A 6,539-nucleotide genomic window follows, 5' to 3' on the forward strand; every position below is an offset into this window, starting at 1 on the left:
TGCATTGGTTAGTTTTGTGTTACTATAATGAAATAACTGAGGCAAATAACTTATAAAGAAAAAAGGTTTATTTAGCTTGCAGTTTGGGAGGTTCAAAGGCATGCAGTTGTATGTACTTAGCTCACGGCAGGAGCAAAACAGTCCCATCCCCAACCATAGCCGAGAAGAGAGGAAGAGACTGGAGTCCTATAGTCCCCTTCAAGGACATACCCAATGACCTAAGGTAAACTTTCCAGCACTTCCTGCTAGCACCAAGCCTTAGTACATGGGCCTTTGGGGAACATTTAGCACTCATATTTAGCAGAAGTTTAAGCGAGATAATGTGTAAATGTTTATGGAACTGGGCCTGGCACAGGGCAAGGACCAAGCCATGACAGTATGGCTGGCACTTGTTCTTCTGTCTGCCTAGCACCCAGTGTCCTTTGGGGAATGCCCCTCCCTCCCTAACATAGTTTTTGTGTGACTGTCAAGCCATAGTGTCCCCCAGTCAGGGGATGGGGCTCGCGACCTGGATATTGCCCAAGTGTCTGTTCCTGATGTGGGTAAAAGCGGGGTGTGGGTAAAAGCGGGGGCATGTGACACTTGTGCATTCTGACCCAGCCTCTCTGGTCCCTGTTACTCATGATGTCCTGTTAGTGACCTCTCCTCTGAATGTTCTCGTCCATTCTTTTGCTCCCTTGGTAAGTCCTTAGCCGGCATTACCTGACACACCACCTGGTTCTTCTCCCTGCCTGTGAGACAGTATAATGGGGGGCTAAGAGGCAAGGTCCTTGGAGACAACTCATTCGACTTGAGTTCTGGCATTCACAGCTCCTAGCCATGTGGCCTCAGGAAATGAATTAACCTTTGACCTCTGCTTGAGGACAAGCACCTCCGTGGCTGCCTGCAAGGATTAAAAGCAGTCTCGTGTGCACACCAGGCAAGTCACCAGCCCCTCTGAAGGCTTGGCTGCCCCCACCGCCACTCCTTAACACAACGGCCTGTGGGTCCGGTGAAGGCAGGCAGACCGCTCTGCAGACCGCTCCCCTGTTGGAAGCCTGGAGAGCAGGCGCTCAGGCCTCTTGTAAAGCATGCACGCGCCTCACCCATTTGTTCAGCAACTGTTCTTGAGCAACAGCCACGCGGCTGGGCACAAAGGAGACAGAAAAAATGCAAGCTGTGGCCCTAGTTCTTGAGAGACAATGCAGAGAACTGGGACACAGGGCTCCTCCACTCCTGAGCTGGTGTCACGCGTGTCACCAGCAGTGACTGCTACCACCCACTTCAGAGTGACCCTCTCTCCTCCTGGCCCACCCGCAGGAGCTCTGTCCCTGTTTGACCTGGACTGACTTAGGACTCCCTTCTGTTTTTCTCCATTGCTTGGGGAAGAGTCATGGTTAATAATGTGCGCCACAGAGGCACACAGGCTGGGTGGTGTCTGGCTTGACACTGACTAGTGGGTACCTCGCTAAGTCACTGCAGCTGTCTGCCTGTGGAGCTCATCTCTGGGTGATTACGGTGCACACCTCATTGCTGTGAGGCTTCCGGGGATGGTGTCTGGCGAGCTTGGCCCAGGGCACCCCAGTGGAGGCTGGCATGGCAAGCATTGTCTGACTCCTCCCCAGTTCCTGCTTGGCTGGGTTTCTCTTCTCAGGTGGAAGACTGGTCCCAGTCTTGGGGGCCAAGGCCATTTATGGTTTGGGGTCAGGACCTGGAGGTGCTTCCCTACTTTGACTCACATTTACTTTGTGACCTGGCAGGCCACTCAATACCTCCAAGCTTCGGCTTTCTTATCTGCAAACTGGGGATCATAATAGTACCCGCCTGTGAGTCCCCCAAAGGCTCATGTGTTGACGGCTAGGTCCCCAGGGCAGCGGTGCTCAAGGTGGGCTTTGGGGAAGCAATTGAATCTCGAGGGCTCTGAGATCACTGGTGGATTCACCCATCGATGGAGTCTAGAAGAATGGACTATTGGGACGTGGGGACATTGCAGGAGAGGGAACTGTCCCCAGCCCCTTTCCCTCCCTCTGTCTTTGCTTCTCAGTTGCCATGAGGCAAACACCCTCCTTCCCCCACTCCCTTCCACCATCATGTTTCTGCCTCACCACAGGCCTACAAGCCACAGAGCCAGCTGAGCATAGACCGAGATCTCTGAAACATGAGCCAAAGTAACCTTTCCTCTTTTAAACTGCTACTCTCAGGTTATTTTTTCACAGTGACAGAAAGTTGGTGACCATAGTGCCTTCTGGGGTTGCTATGAGGACTGAGAAGGAATGCTCCCGGGTGCTAGGCATGGGCCTGCCTCCTGCAAGTTGACCGTGGTATGCACAGGGGCTGTCTTTGCTTTTCTTCATTCTGAGAAGAAGCCGGAAGGTGTGGGTGTTGGGGGGGCAAGACGCTGGATGCATGCTGTTTGGTCTGAGGAGGCCACTTGGGGAGAGATGCTACTTACAGAACCATCAGTGAGAAAAGTGGTGGCCTAACAGAGAATGGAGGTGTGACACAGTGTTCTGAGAATCTCCTTGCCACTGCCTTTGAGAAGGAACAGATCATTTCTAAGTACTGAGGAAGGATCTGGAAGAACTGAGCCCACAGGGTCTGAGGGGTGTTTTTTGAATGATGTCTGAAATGGTCGCTAATGGTGATGTCTGAAGTAGTTACTGATAACCATGTAAAGAGCCCTGAGTCATGTCTGAGAAGCATGGGGATTAACAGGAAATAAAATCAATATCTGTACAGCAAACCAGCGCCGGCTCTGTTGGCAACTGTAGAGGTTTTAAAAGCTCATTTTTTTTTTTTTTATCATAATAAGTAAGACTTGCTCACTGGAAAAAAATTCAAACAATACTTATTGGGAATCAGGACACACTGTCCCAAAATGTAACAGCAAGAGACCAGAACTGCCACCCAAAATCAATTTCTTTTTTTTTCTATAAGTAATTACTTTATTTTTTAAATTTATTTTTTTAAATACATGAAAATAGTGGAATGCATTACACTCATTATTACCCACATACAGCACAATTTTTCATAATTCTGTATATAAAGTATGTTCACGCCAAATTATGCCATTATACATGCACTCTTTTTTTTGCATTACAATTCTTAATATACATATATACCACAATTTTTCATATCTGTTTGTATATAACAAAAATAAATTTCTTTGGGAGATTTTGAACTGCCTCTTTGGAAAAATAGCAGATACAGGGGAGCCCTGCAAAGCTGTCTTTTTGTAAGAGCAATGCACATCTCTAAATAAAATTGACTCAGGAAAGCACCTGCTAGAGGAAGAAGCTGGGAGTGAGCCCATCACCTGAGAGACTTTCTATCAGCTGGCAGCACAGCCCCGGCTCCCCACGCTCTCACCTTCCTGCCCTCTGTGGCCTGGCACTGCCTCCCTCCTCCCAGAAGCCCTGGGCATCTACTACTTTCTGCAGCTCGGGATGGGCATAAACTCTGGCCCTTATTTGAGAATCACATTTTGTGTGATTTTTGTGCATATTCATAAAATTAAAATGTTTTTTCCTCTGTTAATCAGTCTGTTATTTATTTTGTGGACTCAATTTTCAAACCTTCAGAGAGTAGAGAGAAAGTTTTCTGCCCCCTCCAACTGACCCTGCATCAGTCAATCTCATGCTCTGAGCACCAGTTTGGTGCCAGGGGCGAGGCAACCATGAACAAGGAGGGCAGAAAGTCGCGTGGATCTTCTGCCCTCCTTGGGAAGAGATGCTGTGGGACAGTGATGAGAGCCAACATCCCCTTTCCAGAAGAGTAGGAGAGAAAGAGAGCCGTCTTGTTATCGAATAAGCATTCAGCCAGAATGAGATGCTTGTCACTGGCAAGCCAGGAAGAGGGGCAAAGACGTAAAGAGAGCTCAGCCTCGTGGCAGCTGAGCAGATACAGCCCATTCTATACATTTTCTTGAGATGAAGGTGGGTGACCCTCAAGTCAGAGGACTTGGCAGTGCCATTTGTCACTCTCTTAAATTCACCTGGCAACTGGGGTGGCTGCTTGCATTTGCCAGTTGTATTCAAAGGAATGCCAAACTTCTCATCTCTCTCCAACAGGCATGTGGTTGTAATCTGGACCTATTTACCTGAGCTTTCTTCTCACAGGCAGGAGGAGATGGGGAGGTCTTCTCCCAGATCTTTGCATTTCAGTGAAGGCTTTTGAATATCTAAGAAAAGCATGCCTGGGCAAGAGGCTCATTTAAACTTTAACAAGGTTTTCATGCATCTCAAAAAGCCAAATTAAGAATTTACAACCAAGATTCCGAAGAGAAACACTCAAAAAAGAGGGTCCTTCCTTTTTTGCACCAGGGAAAATGATGATTATTATTTTTTTTGTAATTGGTATTTATTGATTCTCAGGTGTTAAACAAATATACACTAATGTCACGTGCAGTAAGCTCCTTAAGGAAGTCGAGTAAGGGGCCAGGCAGGTGTTGGATGTTCCATGTGTAGAGCAGGGTGGCAGGGAGGCCTGATCAGCTGTTTCCTTGTGTCCTTCCAGTGTGTTTCTGTGTACAACAAGGCAGCTGTCCACACTGGTAGCTACAGAGTGGCCTCATCTTTTCTTACGGGGCTGTGTGACACTGGCCCAGGCTGGGCCGTGCTAGAACTGTCTGACTCCCTTCCTTCTTGGGTGGACATGCAGGTGCTCCCTACTGGAGGTGGAGGGTGGCAACTGGAGTGAAGCTGAGCTTCTATCTCTGGCACCAACACTTGCTTCCTGTGTGACACTAGGCAGGCCACTGAACCTGTGCCCCAGTTTCCTCATATGGGAGGTGGGAATAGGATCCCCAGTACACGATGGGTTATGTAAAGGGCTTGGATTAGGCCAAGCTCAGAGCAGGTCTATATTGGTGTGAGCTGATATTATCATTATAAAATGTATTAATCATTGTTGATAGTGAGATTGAGTTGTCCATGGGGCTTGTAATTATCTTCTCATTAACTCAGGCATCAAGTACTTATTGAGCACCTGTGACCTGCACAGTACGTATCCAGCACTACACTGCTGGACAACTGGGACAGGATCCCTGCCCATATGGAGCCTAGGATTGGGTGGGGGTGATGTGCAGGGAGCCTGTAGCCAAGAAGAAAGCATCATGAGCCAGGTGGGTGGTGCCTGATCCCACCAGAAAGGGCCCTTCCAGAAGGCAGCACTGGGCATCTGAAGAGGAGAAGTCAGGCGTGGAGCTTGCAGGGGAAGAGGCTGAGGAGCAGGGGGATGGCACAGGCACATTTCCCAAGGGAGCAGAGGTGTGTGGGAAGTGGTGGGCAGTCTCAGAGGAGGCCAGTGTGTTAAGGTTCGAGTGTGGGGGCACAAGATAGGCTTGGAGAAACTTGCCAGGAGCCAGATCTTCTGTTGGGGTTACAGAAAATGACACCCCAAAGACTGTTGCTGAGATGTATGGAGCGGCCTCTGGGGCTGCTTCTGGGTCAAGGGCTCTCTAACTTCTTGTACCTACCATGCCCTCCTTCCCCCAGCGCTGGGGAGGCTTTCTGCAAAGTTCTCTTGTGTACCTGATTGGATTCGCAAAAAGAGAATCACAAGGGTCTTCGGTTTTCTTATGAAATTTCATTAACCAGAGAAGATTAAAGTCCTATAGCAGGAAGAAAGGCGAGCCACCCAACATCACTGTGTAGAGCCTAAGAAACTTTGTCCCACCCTTTGTTCTTCTGGACCCATTCATCTGCTGTAAAAATCACCCTTTATCCCTTTAAAATTGTCTACAGTCCTTTCTCTCTTGCCTCTGAAGAGGGTATTTAAGCCTCAATTGACCTTCTCTCTGAGTCTGTGTATTTCTCCTGTTTCTGCTTATAAATAAAATTGTGCCCCCAACTGGCCTATTGTCAGTTTATTTCTTAGACTAAAATGATCACATACATCTTCAGAGGGAAAGGGCAAATTTAGAACTTCCCTTGTTGACCTTCCCTAGCCAAATTAGCCTCACCAGGGAATGGCGACATAATGCTCTCATCTTTGTGGGGATGTCTGAGATCTACTCGTGTTCTTAGAGCCTGGCATAATCCACATACCCCCTGTTCTATTACTCTGCTACTTATGATTGTTGCCATATTACTCTTGTTTAGAGGATATTCCCATCCAAGATTAACAGCTGCTATTTACTGCACACTCCGCCGCGTTCTAAGGTCTTCATGCGGATATGCATTTAACCTGACCCGCAATATAGAAAGGGATAATGCCAACCCCAGATTAAGGGGGTAAGGGAGGATGGGGCCTCTCCGGCGCAGCCCGCTGGGGTTGGGGGCAGGCTTCGCGAGCACGGCTCGGCCAGCAGCGAAGTTTCTTCCCCACGGACGGCAGCTGCCCAAAGCCATTCCCATCCGCATTTTGCGCACCCTCGGCGGCGACCGAGGATTGCGCACTCGGCTTGAAGGCGACCTGACCTTAAGGTTGCCGGGGACTGCAGGGGTCGGAGTTTGGGGTCCCGACGGCGCTCCAGCGCTGCTCGCGGGAAGTGACTGGGTGAGCAATGCCCCAGCGACTGAAAACCTTGCACTAGATGTCCTCGCCCAGGAGGTGGCGCT

The sequence above is a fragment of the Marmota flaviventris genome, chromosome 2 (assembly GCF_047511675.1).
Source record: "Marmota flaviventris isolate mMarFla1 chromosome 2, mMarFla1.hap1, whole genome shotgun sequence".
In the NCBI taxonomy this organism is placed as follows: Eukaryota; Metazoa; Chordata; class Mammalia; order Rodentia; family Sciuridae; genus Marmota; species Marmota flaviventris.